Source organism: Lathyrus oleraceus, chromosome 5, assembly GCF_024323335.1.
Source record: "Lathyrus oleraceus cultivar Zhongwan6 chromosome 5, CAAS_Psat_ZW6_1.0, whole genome shotgun sequence".
NCBI lineage: Eukaryota > Viridiplantae > Streptophyta > Magnoliopsida > Fabales > Fabaceae > Lathyrus > Lathyrus oleraceus.
The window spans coordinates 267,730,184-267,748,926 of record NC_066583.1 but is presented as its reverse complement, the minus strand read 5'-3'; positions in this window follow the sequence as shown (position 1 = coordinate 267,748,926).

Sequence of the window (18,743 nt, the reverse complement as noted above, 5' to 3'; positions counted from 1 at the left end):
TTCTTAGATGGGTTTCCTTCAACATTTGCCTTGAAGATTGTAGGGTTAATGACTTCTGTGATGCGCTTGGACCTTGGAGGAATGTTGTAAATCCTTTTACCTCCAGCTTTTTCCATATTCAGCAAAGAAGCAATAGACGCTTCTGTGATAATGATCTTCACTCCCAGAACAAAAGAAACGATGAACTCATCATCAGCATCTGCACATCTCCAGAATTCTTTCACCAGAAGAGGATAGATTGGACCATACAATCTATTGAAGTAGGTTTCCCAACCTTGCTTGCGAAGATCTTCAGTTAAATCAACGCCATTTCTTTTCAAATTCTCAAAATCCACCAGCGATTCACACAGTACATCCAAACCTTCAAAGGGAGTTGAAAGATGAATGTGTTGTTCACGTTCCAAAATATGAGGTTCTTTGTAAACTGGGGTCGTGGTAACATCTACAACCATGGGTGTTTGAGTGTTTGAGGTTTGGGGGTTAGAAGCAGCTTCCATTTGTTGGGAGAAGTTAAAAACTGCTTGTTCTTGAGGATTCATGATGAAGATTGATGAAGAAGATGAAGAACTGAATGTGTTGCAGAGAAAACTTCGAGAGAGGGTTTAGGGTTTAAGAGTGAGTGAGAGTGATAAGTGTGTGAAATGTGAGAAAAGTGTTTATATACTAAGGGTAAAAACACATGCAAAACGACACACATACCAGCGTTAGCACAAAAACCAAAATAGCACGTTTGGGGGAAAAATGATTACAGCTCATTAATGAATGTCTAATCCCAACAGTAAGCACACTGCTCAAGGAGATTTCAAGCGTTCTGACCTTTGATTTCTTTTGACAGCTGTCTAGAAGTTCTAGGGTTAGACGCATGTTCCCCACGTGTTGATGTTTCTGATCTTCAGGAATACCAAAGGATTTCTGAAGATTTCTAACTCAGATATCTTCTTAACTTGGTAGAAGTATCAGAGTCAGAGGCAGAAGTATATTTGTTTTATCAGAGTCTCATTTTACATGTTCAGAGCCAAATTTTACTCAGGACAATTTTTAATGTTCAGATTTTCTAAGATGAAACGAAATCTATCTTCAGCTAGAGGCTTAGTAAAGATATCTGCCCATTGATGTTCTGTATCAATGAACTTCAGCGTTACTATCCCTTTCTGAACATAGTCTCTAATAAAATGATGTTTTATTTCTATGTGTTTGGCTCTGGAATGCAAAATGGGATTCTTACTCAAACAAATAGCAGCAGTATTATCACAAAGGATAGGAATGTTACTCTCAAATATCTGGAGATCTTCTAGCTGATGCTTCATCCAGAGCATCTGAGTTGTGCATAGTGACGCTGAGATATATTCTGCTTCTGCAGTTGATAGAGCAATTGTTGACTGTCTTTTGCTAGCCCAGGAGATTAAGTTGTTTCCCAGAAGCTGGCAATTTCCAGATGTGCTTTTACGTTCTATTCTATCTCCTGCATAATCTGCATCACAATAACCAGAAAGCCTATACTCTGATGTTTTCTCATACATCAGGCCCAGGTTAGGAGTTCCTTTCAGATACTTAAGAATTCTCTTAACAGCTGTTAAATGAGATTCTCTAGGATCTGATTGGAATCTGGCACAAAGACAAACGCTAAAGAGAATATCAGGACGAGTAGTAGTCAGATAGAGAAGAGAGCCTATCATACCTCGATAGAGCTTCTGACAAACCTTATTGCTTACCTCTTCCTTTTCCAGAATGCAAGTTGGGTGCATAGGAGTCTTTGCAGAATTGCATTCAGACATATCAAACTTCTTTAGAACGTCTTTAATGTACTTGCTTTGATGAATGTACGTGACTTCTGGAGTTTGATTGATTTGAATTCCCAGAAAGAACTTTAGTTCTTGCATTAGACTCATTTCAAATTCTGCCTGCATTAACTTAGAAAATTCTTGGCAAACAGAGATATTAGCAGAACCAAAAATAATGTCATTAACATAAATTTGGCATATCATGAGATCATTTTCATGATTTTTACAGAAGAGTGTAGAATCAACCTTCCCTCTGATAAAATTTTGTTCCAGAAGAAAATTACTTAAGCGTTCATACCAAGCTCTGGGAGCTTGTTTAAGTCCATATAAGGATTTTTTAAGTTTGAAAACATGTTCTGGAAAATTTGAGTTTTCAAAACCAGGAGGTTGATTAACATACACTTCTTCTGAAATATAACCATTTAGAAATGCACTCTTGACATCCATTTGGTATAATTTTATAGAGTGATTAATAGCAAATGATACAAGAAGACGAATAGACTCTAACCTTGCGACTGGAGCAAAAGTTTCATTATAATCAATACCTTCCTGTTGACTATAACCTTGAGCTACCAGTCGTGCTTTGTTTCTGACAACTTCTCCTTTCTCGTTCAGTTTGTTTCTGAAAACCCATCTGGTTCCAATGACATGAGTGCCTCTGGGTTTAGGAACGAGATCCCAGACATCATTCTTGGAGAATTGATCTAACTCTTCTTGCATAGCTGCCACCCAATCATTATCTTGAAGAGCTTCATCACAGGACGTAGGCTCAATCAGAGACACTAATCCCAGAGGAATATCTTCAGAAGTTCTGAAGGTAGATCTGGTTCTAACAGGTTCATCTTTGTTTCCCAGAATCAAATCTTCAGATACGTTGCTACGACTCTTGACTTTCCTTGGAATTTCTGGAGATTTAATTTCTTCAGAGTCTGGAGTGACAGTTGCTTCTGGAGTTTTCTCAGATTCTACCAGAGTGATCTCTAAATCTGCAAACTTTTCAACTAGCTTTGACTTTTCAGGGTCAAGCTTATCATCAAATCTAACATGAATTGATTCCTCCACAATTTTGGTTTCTGTGTTGTATACTCTGTAGCCTTTAGAGCGTTCTGAGTATCCTAACATAATACCTTTCTGTGCTTTGGAATCAAACTTGTTCAGATGTTCTTTAGTATTTAATATAAAACAAATGCATCCAAAAGGATGAAAATAAGAAATGTTGGGTTTTCTTCCCTTACACAGTTCATAGGGAGTCTTATCCAGAATAGGTCTAATAGAGATTCTATTCTGAATGTAACACGCTGTATTTACAGCTTCTGCCCAGAAGTGCTTTGCTACATTTGTTTCATTGATCATGGTTCTGGCCATTTCTTGGAGTGTCCTATTCTTCCTCTCTACAACTCCATTTTGTTGTGGAGTTCTAGGGCAGGAGAAATCATGGGATATTCCATTAGAATCAAATAATTCTTCAAAATCTTTATTTTCAAATTCTCCACCATGATCACTTCTGACTCTAATAATTTTAGAGTCAAATTCTTTTTGCACTTTAGAACAGAAACTAGTGAATACAGAGTGAGACTCACTCTTGTGCCTTAGGAATTTTACCCATGTCCAGCGGCTGTAATCATCAACGATTACAAGTCCATACTTCTTTCCATTGACTGATGCTGTTTTCACAGGACCAAATAAGTCAATGTGAAGAAGCTCCAGAGGCTTGGAGGTAGAAACAACATTTTTCTTTTTAAAAGATGTTTTTGAAAACTTTCCTTTCTGACAAGCTTCACACAGAGCATCTGAAGAAAACTTCAGTTTAGGTAGGCCTCTGACTAACTCAAGTTTAGTTAGCTGAGAAAGTTTCCTCATGCTAATGTGGCCTAAGCGTCTATGCCATACCCATTGCTCTTCGTGAACTGACATTAAACATTTAACATTTTGATCTTTTAAATCAGAAAGATTTATTTTATAAATGTTGTTTTTCCTCTTGCCTGTGAAAAGGACAGAGCCATCGTTCTGATTAATGGCTTTACACGTTTTTTGATTAAAGATTACATCATAACCGTTATCACTTAATTGACTTATGGATAACAAGTTATGCATTAATCCTTCTACATAAAGAACATCAGATATAGAGGGAAGAGTACCATTACCAATAGTTCCGGAGCCTCTGATCCTTCCTTTCTGATCTCCTCCGAAGCCTACAAAGCCAGCATCTTTAAGTTCCAGGCTTTGGAACATAGACTTTCTTCCCGTCATATGTCGCGAGCATCCAGAGTCCAGGTACCATGACTGGTGTCTGAACTTTGCTGCATAGGATATCTGCAACATAGATAATCTTATCTTTCGGTACCCAGAATCTCTTGGGTCCTTTTAGATTAGTTTTCCCAGAGTTTCTTACAACTTTGGGTCTTCTATCATTCTTAAATTTTTGTTCTTGTGTGTGTGTGTAATGATATGAAAAAGGAGATTTAAGCTGGTTACTAGTAGAAGTTTTATCAGAATCAGAATCATACCCAATTCCCCTTTTATTATTCTGACTTACTCCATAAATCATGGATGCCATAATACTCCTATCTATTCCACTCTTCAGAAACTTCTGAAAGGCTTCTTCATATTTATAAATAATTTCATTTGAAGTTTGTGGTGCTTGAGACAACGCTTCTTCTAATTTTAAGCTTTTTGTTTTAGCTCCATCTCTTTCTAACGTTAAAGATTTGATTGTATCTTCATGTGCTAGAATTGTTGTCTCAAGTTCACTACATTCTTCAGATTTTGCTTTAAGAAGGCCTTTAATGCTTTTAACTTTTTGTTTTAGTTTCTGAAGAGAGGTAAGAGTTTCTGATAAACATGATTCTAAGTCAGATCTAGAAAGTTCAGAAAATACCTCTTCAGATTCTTCATCTGAGCTGCTGGATGTGGTAGCCATGAATGCTACGTTGGCTTGTTCATCAGAGTCAGATTCTGATGATCCTGATTCACTATCGTCCCAGGTGGCCATTAATCCCTTCTTTGTTCTGAAGGCATTTTTCTTGAAGCTTTCTTTCTTAGAGTTATCTTTCTTCAGCTTGGGGCATTCATTTCTATAATGACCTGTTTCTTTACATTCAAAACAAGTAATATCTTTATTAGGTTTACCTTTTGAAGTTGACTCTGATCTATCCCCTCTGGGTCTTGATCTTCTGAAGTTGTTGTTGTTCCTTCTTTTCCAGAGTTGCTTAACTCTTCTGGTTAGTAGGGACAGCTCTTCTTCATCATCAGAGTCTTCAGGCTCAGAGTCATCAGTGTCTGCAGTTTCTGTTTGAAGAGCCTTGGTTCTGTCTGACTTCCGTCTTTCAGGTCTGGACTTCAGCGCCACTGACTTGTTCCTTTTCTGAGGCTCATCCTCCTCTAGTTCTATCTCATGGCTTCTGAGAGAACTAACAAGTTCTTCAAGGCTGATATTGTTCAGATCCTTTGATAGCTTCAGAGCAGTAACCATTGGTCTCCATTTCTTTGGCAGACTTCTGACTATCTTCTTAACATGATCTGCAGTAGTGTATCCTTTGTCTAGCACTTTAAGACCTGCAATAAGAGTTTGGAATCTGGAAAACATAGCTTCTATAGCTTCGTCATCTTCCATCTTGAAGGCTTCATATTTCTGGATCAACGCCAGAGCCTTCGTCTCCTTGACTTGGGAGTTTCCTTCATGGGTCATCTTCAGAGAGTCAAGTATATCTTTAGCCGTCTCTCTGTTGGTGATCTTTTCGTATTCGTTGTATGATATAGCATTTAGAAGTATTGTTCTGGCCTTGTGATGATTTTTGAACTCACGTTTCTGATCTTCTGACATTTTGCTTCTGGGAACTTCAGCTCCATTTAAGGTTGGAGGTTTGTATCCATCTGTGACAATGTCCCAGAGGTCAGCATCATAACCCAGAAAGAAACTTTCGATTCTATCTTTCCAGTAATCAAACTTTTCTCCATCAAAAACAGGAGGCTTGGCATTGTAAGAATCTTTCTCATTTGAGTGGGCCATTGTTTTTCTCGCACTGGATCTCTCTACACGGTTAAGTGTTTGATTTGAAAATCAATAACAGAGCCGGAGCTCTGATACCAATTGAAGGTGAGAAAAACAAGAAAGGGGGGGTTTGAATTGTTTGAAAAATAAGCGCTTTTGCAAAATGAAATCACACAATGATTTTATACTGGTTCGCTTATAACACAAAGCTACTCCAGTCCACCCGGCCAAGGTGATTTCGCCTTCAACAAGGACTTAATCCACTAATCTTGAAAGATTACAAACAACCCCTAAGAGAGAAGAAAATCTCTTAGTCCTCTCAAGTCTACAGACTGCAAAGAGTCACTTGAGGAAATCAAATAAAAATAAGATACAAGATGTGTAATCTAGTGTGCTTCTAAGAAAGCAAATATTACAAACTTAAGAACAAATTTTTCACTTGATAAGCAACAGCTTAGTGAAAATCTTTGAAGAACAAAGATGTTTTTCTTGAGCGTGATATGATTTCAGTATAGTTTTGGCTAGTGATTTCTTCGTTTATACTGAATGAGATTTCTTCTCTATTTATAGGAGTTGAAGTAGAGTTGAAGTAGCGTTGAATCTGTTGGATATTGAGATGTAATTACGCCATTCCATTAATAGCTTCTGCAGTAGACTTTTTCACTTAGAAGTGACTACTTACCACAATTAGTATCTTTTCTCTTGGAAGAGGAGATTAACGTCTCTTTCTAATTGAGGAAATCCATTTGCAGAACTTTAACTTGGCTTAAACGTTACTTCATCATGATTAACAATTCTGATTAGAGTCTTTGTGTATCTGGAGAAACTTGCTTCTGATGTTATCTCTTGAAAGTTCAGAAATCGCTGATAACTTCAGAATTTACAGAAGGTATTTGTTCAGAGTCAGAGCTTCTAGACTTTACTTCATGTTCAGATGCTTCTGATACTTTGCAGTTTTGTCCAGAGTCAGAGCTTCTTGAAACGAGATTCCACTTTAGATGCTTCTGATACTTGAGATTTTGCATCTGATCTTGTTGTACATCTGATGACATCATCAGATTTATTTCTTCTTTCTTTAGAACCCTGCACACTTAGAAACTTTTCGTTAGGGTGCCACTTTTGGTTTCATCCTTTGTTATCATCAAAATCATGGAATCTATTGTAGAACTATTTTTGTTCTTACAAAAAGAACCACTCAAATTGGAGCTTTGGTTCAAAAGTTATGCTCATTTGAAGTTCCATGCACACTTGGCAATGATTGGATCATATCTCCTCAACCATTCATTAGATGCTCATGATCTTGGACATTTTGGAAATGGGAGAGAAATATCTACAACTTTCATGTTCAACAAAATTTCATTTGAAGCTTTCTTGATGATGTAAGATTGAGTTGAAGTTGGATCAAAAACTTGCCCTTTTTGGAAATTTCAAATTATGGGTCACTTTCCATTTTGGGAAATTTTTGTCTTGACTTCAAATTCTTCAATGTGAGTGTTTGAAATGTCAAATGAGACTTGTTTGAACATGAATGAAGTATTTTTAATCACTTCCCACCTCCAAATCCACAGTTGACTTTGCAGTTGACTTTCTAGGTCTTCAGATGACCATGGAAATGTCCTGATGAAATTTAAGCCTCTACCACTTGGGAACTTGATTCAAAATGACATCATAGCTCATATGAACTCTATGTAATGATCACATGATTCATATCTCAAGAAAATACCATTTGCTCTTTGTACCATGAATTCACTTGATGCCTTGACCTGTTGACTGCTTAAGCTGCAAGTAACAAAGGTTAATGACATATTTTTGTACATTTTTGTTAGTGATTTGAAAGAAAAGCAATGATACACAAATGCAAGCAATGTTTGGTGATCAAGAAACACTCTCAAAGGGATCCCACCCACAGGGAAGGAAGCAAGGTGTCCAATGATCCTTGAGGCAATGCAATGTTATGATATAATGCCATGAGGGATCTTAGGGACAAAATTGGGGTCTTACAGATGCCCCTATTTAAGGTCATTCTAGCCGGAGAAGTGAAGGTTAAAATCTTCATCTCGACGCGGTAAAATGGGCTTAAATAACAGTAATGAGACAAATTTTGGTCCCTAAGAGACCTCATGATGCAAATGTATGAATGCAAAAGAAACAAACTCTGTGGTGAATACGGGTCCACAAAGAAGCAAAGACGATCCATCGGAGTAATACACTCACCAGGAACAGAGACTCTAACAGGACTCTCATGGGGATAAAAAAAAGAATGCGTGCGCAGGATACGACTCTGAATTAGGGGAAACAAGAACTAGACACAGCGTGAGCAGGACACGACTGGACTGGAGACCTTACTGGGGAGTAAAGGACTCAAACTGGGGAAAAGAAGAATTCCAAAGGAAGATACATCCATTGGAAAGACTCAAGTTGACTCAAACTATCCACAAAGGATACTTCGGATAAAAATCCGGACTCGGACTGGGGAAAGATTCACACAGAACCTCCCTGCCGGGGAAAATTGCATATATTGGGGAAAACGCCAATACAGTAAAAGGGTAAAACACAACAGAAACTCCGTTGGGGAATGTCTAACAAAGACTCTCCTGTTGAAAATCTACTGGGTAACAAGCTCAAAGAGACATGTGATCTAAACACCGGTTACTGGGTGAAAGAACAACAAGCTCAGGAAGAATGAATATCTAAGACCGGTATAAGGGTGAGAGATATCAATCAACCAAAAATCTGAGGAAGACCTGAAAAAGGTACATCAACTCAGGAAAATCTGACTCCACAAGGGACCAAGGTCATAATAGGGAGTAGAAAGGAGGGAACACCAGGGATACCGGTTACTGGGTATATAATAGGTGACCGACCGAAGCGTGAATTGGTATATATGCCAAAACACTCATCATCCAAAAGGAGGGCTTGAAAAAGCAAATCGACTTACAGGATGGACATTCGAATCCGCAACGGGAAAACGAATCTTACTCAAATGGGGAAGGACAAAAGGCTTCAACCAAAGAGCGCATGAGATATAATATCCATTACCGTCAGAACGTGGATAGTACACTCGCATGAGATATATTATCTATTACCGTCAGAACATAGATAATATACTCGAAAGGAAGAATCACCAGGGATACCGGTTACTGGGCATATAATAGGTGACCGACTGAAAACGTGAATTGGTTTTTACTGCCAAGACACTCATCATCCTGAAGGAAGCAAAACGCATACTTATTAAAGGATGGATATTCGATTCTACGAAGAATACGAATCTTACTCCATTGGGGAAAATCAACAAAGGACTCCAACCAAAGAGCGCATGAGATATATTATTCATTACCGTCAGAACGTGAATAATATACTCGAAAAGGAAGAGACACCAGAGATACCGGTTACTGGGTATATAATAGGTGACCTACCAAAAAGAGAAACAATCGTTACCAACAACAACAGGGTAGACGAAAGATAACTCGCTGGGGATAAATTGCAAGCATACGGCAATTATCCATGAGACATATCACCGGCTACTGGGAGATACGCTCAACAAGGGGGAACAATGAACATTCGATTCCGCAAAAGGAAATACGAAACTTACTCGACTGGGGAAACACAACAGGTTTCGACTGAAGAGTGCATGAGATATATTATCCATTACCGTTAGAACGTGAATAATATACTCGAAAAGGAAGATTATCCACAACCGGTTACTGGGTTAATAAAGGATAAATCAACCGAAAAGAAAGGCATCGAGATACCAAAACTAGGTATATAAAGATGACCGATCAAAGGGAGCAAAAATCATTACCAATCAAACGGGTAAATGAAAGAGGACTCACAAGGGGATGCATCGATAAAAATCAATGATCCTGGGAACAAATCACTGGCAAACGGTGAAAAGACCCGTTGAGGATAAAATTGCTAGCATCCGGCAATTATCCACAAAGCTAGCTGGGGATACAATTGCTTACTCAGAGCAATTACCCAGATAAGGGAATATCAACATCGAATACTGAATAAAGATAACCACAAAGAGTAACCATCATCGGTTAGGATGAACAACAAGGTTAACTCTGCAAAGGGGAGAACAAAGGATTTACAACTACCGAATATTGGGTAGAAGACCAAAGATTCTGGCTGAGGAAACAAGAGGTTTACCACTACCGACTACTGGATAGAAAACCAAAGACTCAGCTGAGGATAAAATTGCTAGCAAACGGCAATTATCCACAAGAAAGCACAGACTCCACTAGGGAGACAGCAACAACATAGGATTTACAAATACCGAAAATTGGGTAGAAGACCGCAAAATCCACCATCAACCATAATGAACCACAAAGGTTACCTCTGCTATGGGAAAGGAGATATGACTTACAACTGCCGGCTACTGGGTAGAGGGCCAAAACTCTGATGAGGATAAAAAGCATTAGGGTTTACAACTACCGAATACGGGGTAGAATACCAAAACCTCTGCGTGGGGAGCAAAAGGATCACAACTCCGCACGGGGAAAACAAAATAGGGTTTATAACAAACCACAAACTGCTGGAGAGCAAGAAAATAGGATTTTACAACTACCGAATACGGGGTAGAAAACCAACGACTCTTGCTGAGGAACAAAAAGTTCACAACCACAGATTCCACAAAAGGGAAAAAAGGTAAACAGGATTTACAACTACCGAATACTGGGTAGAAGACCACAAAGGATAGGACTTATAACTACCGGTTATTGGGTAGAAGGCCCAAAACTCCGCTGGGGATAGAATGAACTACTGTCGGTTACTGGGCAATTTATTCATTTATTCCACAGGGAAGCACAAGAGGCAGTTGAAAAAAGGGCCAATTCAGGATCAAACCAAAAAGGCAAACTGAATCAAGACTCGTCCTAATGAGGATATAACTCAATAGGGAAAACCCATCCCAATATATGTGTTGGGAGGAAACGGAAACAACTGTCATCCACGAGGATATATCTCGGTAGGGAACTGCAGAAGAAAAGACAGACACTTTCTGCTTAAGGGGCTGACTCTATATTGAGAGATTAAACACCCGACATCTGCTTGGGGAGATCTACTGGAGAGATCTATATCACCATTAGCAGGAGACAACAAATAAAGATATATGGCAAAAAAATGCAACATGAATATCTGAATGTTGGAAGTATGCATGAATATGCGTGATTTATGTTTGATGAGTGCTGACAAAACAGACATATCTAACACAAACAGGTCCAGGAATCAAAAGCTCGGTACTACACTTCCAGAGGAAAATCCAAGAACCAACTGGAAAGCCAAACTGCCGGAGATCTGAATGCTAAAAAGCAAAGATCTGCTGGGAAGCAAAAGATCAAAGATATCAAGGAAATCACAAAATCTCTGAGCGATGGATCATCAATCAACCCAACTGGGGAACAGAAGTTCACAACAGGAAGAAACTGCCACAAAAGCAAGTTTGTTGGGGAAATGGAGAAATCCCGAGATTTCTGCAAGGGGATCACACTAGTAGAATCTGGCTGCATAAGCAACTCTACTGGGGATACTGTCAGCCACTCCATTGGGGATGAACCCACTGAGGGAAAATAGCTCACACAAGTAGAATCTGCACACAAGCCACTCTACTAGGGATCAAAAGCATCAGGAAATCAACCAATCTCTGCATAGGAGAAAACCACTCACAGGTACAGTCCACCACCACAAAACTACTAGGGATTTATCTGAGGCAGAGAAGGAGAGCTGGGGATCAACCACCAAATACCAAACCTTCCAAAAGGAACCACAACTGCTGAGGAGGCAAGAATCACTGCTCTGCTGAAGGGAAAAGAGGTATAAACCTCAACAAGCACCCTGATGAGGAGAGGTAGCATAGATGAAGTACATCATACCCACAACTCTGCTGGCAACTTCACTGAGGAAATAGACGAAGTACCGGGATATCAACCCACCAACTACTGAATCTTCCAAAAGGAAAGCACCCATGCTGGGGAGAGAATGCTGCAAGAGAGGAAAACTGAAGTTTCCAACAAGCACTCTGATCTGGGAACACAAAATCTCAACAGAAGCTCTACTTGGGGAACAAAACCCAACAACAATCTGGAGAAAGAGGATACAACCATGCCAGGAGTATGAACAAATGTCTTACCCTGTTGGAAATCATGCCACCCTTGGGAGAGCACTGAGAAATTCTTTAGTATCCTTTCATCATTGTGAATGTTCACTTTGTTTTAAAAACAATTTTGAAAAATTTATTTGTTTAAAACAATGACATTTTATCAATTAAAACATGCAAAACATTTGTTGAATTGAAACAAATAAGAATGCAAATAATTGGATAAAAGCTCAAATTCATTTGATGGAATGGTAACCTGCAAATGGCAAGACTCCATAGATCTGTACAAATTTGAAATCGGTGATATATATTGGAAGAGGGCTACATTGAACATAACGACCATTTCTCTACCAATTTGAATCCGATGTATTCGAAGCTTCAGTTGACGACGAATCAGGAATCTCTGACGAACAGACGACTGCGGAACAGAAAGTCTTGTCAGGATGCAGTTATTTGCCAAATCCCTAATTTTTGCCTAGATTTCCCCAGGATGAGGTACTCAATCTAGCGGGATGCAAATATTCTTTTTTTTTCAAGTCTCTAACTTTTGCCTGGATCGCCCTTTCGGGTTCTCCACCGAGACGCTCATTTTTGCCTAAGCCGCCCTTTCGGGTTTTCAACTTAGCGAGCTATTCTGTTTTTTTTAGGCGAAGTATTTCTTGACTGCATCTGAATTCACAGGACGAGTGAAATCCTCCCCATCCATTGTTGTAAGCATCAGAGCACCGCCTGAAAAGGCTCTCTTAACAACATATGGACCTTCATAGTTTGGAGTCCACTTGCCCCTGGAATCGGGCGCGAAGGATAAGACTTTCTTGAGCACGAGGTCACCTTCTCGGAACACACGAGGCTTGACCTTCTTATCGAATGCTTTCTTCATTCTCTGCTGATATAACTGACCATGGCACATGACAGTCAATCGCTTCTCTTCAATCAAATTCAGCTGGTCATAACGACTCTGAACCCATTCAGCATCAGTCAACTTGGCCTCCATCAAGACTCTCATTGATGGGATCTCCACCTCTACCGGGAGCACAGCCTCCATGCTGTAAACAAAAGAGAAAGGGGTTGCCCCTGTTGAAGTGCGGACAGATGTACGATATCCATGCAAAGCAAATGGCAGCATCTCATGCCAATCTTTGTACGTAACTGTCATCTTCTGGATAATCTTCTTGATATTCTTATTAGCAGCTTCAACAACCCCATTCATCTTGGGTCTGTAAGGAGAGGAATTATGGTGTGCAATCTTGAACTCAGCGCACAACTCTTCCATCATCTTGTTGTTCAAGTTAGATCCATTGTCAGTAATGATCTTATCAGGCACACCATAACGGCATATCAGCTGATTCTTGATAAACTTCACGACCACCTGCCTGGTCACATTCACATATGATGCGGCTTCAACCCATTTGGTGAAGTAGTAAATTGCTACGAAAATAAACCTGTGCCCGTTGGATGCTTTCGGTTCAATCATGCTGATCATGTCAATTCCCCACATAGAGAAAGGCCATGGTGATGAAATCACATTCAGAAGTGTCAGAGGAATATGAATCTTGTCCGCGTAAATTTGACACTTGTGGCATTTCTTCACATATTTGCAGCAGTCAGACTCCATTGTCAGCCAATAGTAGCCTGCTCTCAGCATCTTTCTAGCCATGGCATGTCCATTGGAATGAGTACCAAATGAACCCTCATGGACCTCAGTCATCAACAGGTTTGCTTCGTGTCTATCCACGCATCTGAGCAAAACCATGTCAAAATTTCTCTTGTACAGCACTTCACCACTGAGATAGAAACTGCCTGACAACCTTCTCAAAGTTTTCCTATCTTTCACAGATGCCCCAGGCGGGTAGACCTGGTTCTGGAGGAAATTCTTGATATCAAAATACCAAGGCTTGTCATCATTCACTTCTTCAATTGCAAATACGTTAGCTGGTCTATCCAAGCGCATCACGGTGATATTGGGAACTTCATTCCAATACTTGACCACAATCATTGAAGCAAGCGTAGCAAGAGCATCTGTCATCCGATTATCCTCTCGAGGGATATGATGAAAGTCAACTTCTGTAAAGAACGTTGAAATCCTCCTCGCATAATCTTTGTATGAAATAAGACTAGGTTGATTCGTCTCCCATTCACTCTTGATCTGATTGACAACCAAGGCCGAATCACCATAAACATCAAGATGCTTGATCCTCAGATCAATGCACTCTTCTAATCCCATAATACAGGCCTCGTACTCAGCCATGTTATTCGTGCATTTGAAAGTTAGCCTTGCTGTAAACGGAATATGTGTGCCTTGAGGAGTAATGATTACTGCCCCAATACCATTTCCGTACTGATTCACAGCGCCATCAAACACCATCGTCCATCTGGAACCAGGTTCCGGACCTTCATCAAGTGTAGGCTCATCACAATCTTTCATTTTCAAATACATAATTTCCTCGTCTGGGAAGTCGTACTGAACAGACTGATGATCTTCAATCGGCTGATGTGCCAAGTGGTCAGCCAAGATACTACCTTTGATAGCTTTCTGAGCTCGATACTCAATATCATGCTCAGACAACAACATCTGCCAACGGGAAATTCTCCCAGTTAAAGCAGGCTTCTCGAAGATATACTTGATCGGATCCATTCTGGATATCAACCAAGTTGTATGATTTATCATGTATTGGCGCAAACGCTTAGCAGCCCAAGCCAAAGCACAACACGTCTTCTCAAGCATAGAGTATCGAGACTCACAATCAGTGAACTTCTTACTCAGGTAGTAGATAGCAGATTCTTTCTTTCCTGGTTCGTCTTGTTGACCAAGTACACAACCCATCGAGTCTTCAAGAACAGTTAGATACATGATCAGAGGTCTTCCTTCTACAGGCGGAGACAAGATCGGAGGTTCAGACAGATACTCTTTGATACTATCGAAAGCTTTCTGGCAATCCTCGGTCCAATCAAGAGACTGATCTTTCCGGAGGAGCTTGAATATCGGCGCACATGTGGCAGTCATGTGGGATATAAATCTGGAAATATAATTCAAGCGGCCAAGAAAACCTCGGACTTACTTTCCAGTTTTGGGTGCAGGCATCTCTTGTATTGCTTTGACCTTGGCAGGATCAACCTCAATACCTCTCTCGCTGACAACAAAACCCAGTAACTTGCCAGAACGGACTCCAAATGTACATTTGTTCGGATTCAAACGAAGCCTGAACTTCCTCAGACGCTGAAAAAGCTTCAACAAATGCTCAACATGTTCAACTTCCGTTCGTGACTTAGCAATCATATCATCGACATAGACCTCTATCTCCGTGTGCATCATGTCATGAAACAAGGTAGTCATAGCTCGTTGATACGTGGCTCCGGCGTTCTTCAGACCGAAGGGCATCACTCGATAACAGAATGTTCCCCAAGGTGTGATGAATGTTGTCTTCTCCATATCCTCGGGTGCCATCTTGATTTGATTATATCCGGAAAATCCGTCCATAAACGAGAAGACTTTGAATTTAGTTGTATTGTCTACCAACATATCGATGTGTGGTAAAGGGAAATCATCTTTCGGACTAGCCTTATTCAAATCTCTGTAATCAACACACATACGAACTTTTCCGTCTTTCTTAGGCACCGACACAATATTGGCCACCCATAGAGGATACGTAGAAGTCACCAGAAACCCCGCATCAATTTGCTTATGAACTTCCTTTTTGATCTTCACTGCCATATCTGGATGAGTTCTTCTGAGCTTCTGCTTCACTGGCACGCACTCAGGCTTCAAAGGCAGGAAATGTTGCAAAATATCTGTATCTAGACCTGGCATGTCTTCATACGACCAAGCAAAGATATCGGAATATTCTCGTAGCAAACTGATCAACCCCTTCTTGACAGACTCTTCAAGGAGTGCCCCAATCTTCACCAATCGAACACAATCTTCAGACCTCAAGTTGATTGTTTCCAGATTCTCAAGGTGCGGCTGAATGATCTTCTCCTCGTGCTCAAGAAGACGGGTAATCTCATCAGGAATCTCTTCAACATCATCTTCCTCTGCCTCAAATACAGGGAATTCAAAATTGGGAGATGGCATTTGATCATTATGTTCAACGGGTTTTAGAATCAACCTGCATAATAATTTTGGATAATGAAAAGCTTTAGAATTTAAACCAACAAATCATTATGCAGATGAAAAGATTGCTTTTATTCTTGTTTTTAGGGTTTTTTGTGATCACCAATTTCATGCAAAAAGCAAAAAGTGAAAACAATTGGAAAAACAAATGTTTAACATGCATTTATTGAATGAAATATCATTATATATATGATGCCAACAATGTCATCACTTCTCCTTTTGGCATGGGAGAAGGGTTTTCAAACAAAGTGAACATATTACGCTGACTTATGAATGACCGTAGGAACATCCACAGCGACCCAATTGTGGCAGATCCCGCCTGGGATGACAAAATTGTCAATATCCTCTGCATCCTCTTCCAGAATAGCAGCAACTTCCTCAGCTTGATCGGCGTGGATGAAACCTCCACTCTTGAACAGCCCTTTGTCGTTGAAGACCCCAGAAGAATAGCCAATGCCAGCCCGGGACTTGTTATCTTCAAGTTCTATCATTTTTCCTAAACCAGCAACTGCACCACATTCAATGGCCAGTTTTGCATCACGATAGGAAGCAAATGAAGGAGACTTCTTCTCAATTGGCTCAGCAATAGACAAAGCTTGGAAAGGTGTTCCAACTTCGTCCCCAGCATCAATATATGAGAAAGAAGATAAGTGGCTAACCAGGAGAGCCTTTTCTCCCCCTACCACAACCAGTTTCTTGTTCTTAACGAATTTCAGCTTCTGGTGTAGGGTGGATGTCACGGCGCCAGCCTCGTGAATCCATGGTCTACCAAGGAGACAACTATAAGATGGGTGGATATCCATAACCTGAAAGGTAACATGGAAATCACTTGGTACAATCTTGATTGGGAGATCCACTTCCCCAATCACGGTCTTACGCGACCCATCGAAAGCTTTCACAACAACACCACTCTGCCTCATGGGAGGCCCTTGATATGACAATCTAGAGAGAGTGGTCTTCGGCAATACATTCAAAGATGACCCAGTGTCCACCAGCACATTGGACATAGCGTCTGTAGCGGTGTATTCGTCGCTTTATGATTTATTGACTAAATCAAAAGCAAAGCATACAAAGAATCGAGTCGCCACCGCACTTTTATTTATCCAAAGGAATGGCTAAAAAGCGAACAAAAGCCTAAGAAGTTTTACACATAGAAAACTAATGAAAAGGTCAGAGATCTGGGTAAGGGGTTAATTACGCAATGGGAAGGTGTTAGGCACCCAAAACGTCCTAGGTACTCCTAGGGAGCCCTTTTCACAACTTGTTGTACGAAATGTTATTTGTTTATAAAATATTGATTGTGCAAACATGGATTGAAGGGATGAGAGAAAAGAATATACAATTTATTATTTTTGTGTTTGAACGGATGAACCCGTTGCCTACGTACCTTTCCATGGAAGGTAAGGATCAAAACGCCGTAGTTCGGCTAAAAGATTTCCAAAATATGAGTGGATTGATTTTAAACAAAAGCCCTAAGGTCTTTCGTTATCCACGGGAGAAAACTCAACCTTATACAAACAACAAGTCCACCATGTGAGAATAGCTTCAACTTGCTAGTGAGGGGTTAACCCTATAATAAGCAAGGAAGTCTTACAATTCAGTCGCTAAGGACAAAAGGTGAGATTAACATCAACCAACTAGGATAAATCAAACCTATGGCTAATGTATGAAAACTTATCAAGAATGGACAAAGCCACAAAACAATTGAATGAGTGAAATTAACCAATTAGGATTATTCACAAAAGTGGTCAAGGTATGATTAGAATTCAATTCAAAAGAAGTATCATGAAAATGAAGTTTGAGAATCAAAGGCTTAAGGCCTAGGTTTCTAATTTGAAAAGAAATGAAAATGTTTGCACAATAGTTTTCTTGTTTGGGTTAACATGCACATGGAGGTTTAAAGAAACAAAAGGTGGGAGGGTGAGGAAGTAAAACTTCTTAGATGTTCACCTCTTGAAATCATATGTAGATGATTCAAGTGATTCCTTTGGAATAAGGCAACAATGCAAATAATAGATGGACAAAGTAAATGGATACCGGATGCCAATCAATGGACTTGTACCAATCTCCCCAAAACAAAAACTGGATACCAGATGCCAATCAATGGACTTATACTAGTCTCACAAAACAAAATGGATACCGGATGCCAATCAATGGACTTATACCAATCTCTCAAAGCAAAGAGCAAACAAGGATACCAGATGCCAATCAATGGACTTATACTAGTCTCCTAAAACAAAGAAAACATGATACCAGATGCCAATCAATGGACTTATACTAGTCTCCCACCATATCATAGGAAACAACTGCCAATCAATGGACTTATGATTGCCTCCTCCATGGACAAAACAAAATGCTACAAAGCAAAGTTTATGAAATGATATACAAGTAATGATGACAAATACACAAAGGCACACTCAAGCAAATATGCATAGATGAATCAGGTAAGCAAACAAATAAGTCAATTAGCACACACTATATACAATCAATCAGGCTCAAGCAAGGTTAGGCTTTACAGCCAACTGGAACGGGGTATTTTGAGCTCTTAACCCTAACATTGAGAGTTAGGGTGAAGCAGATGAAATGGAGATGAGGGGTGTGCCTCATAGCTCTTATCCCTGGTCAGGGAGAGCTTTAAACAATGGAAAGTGTGGGAGTTCAGAAAGTTGGAACTCTTCTCCACAAATGATAGACTCTATAAGATCTTGGGTTATTATTCACCATTGTAGCGGTGTATTCGTCGCTATATGATTTATTGATTAA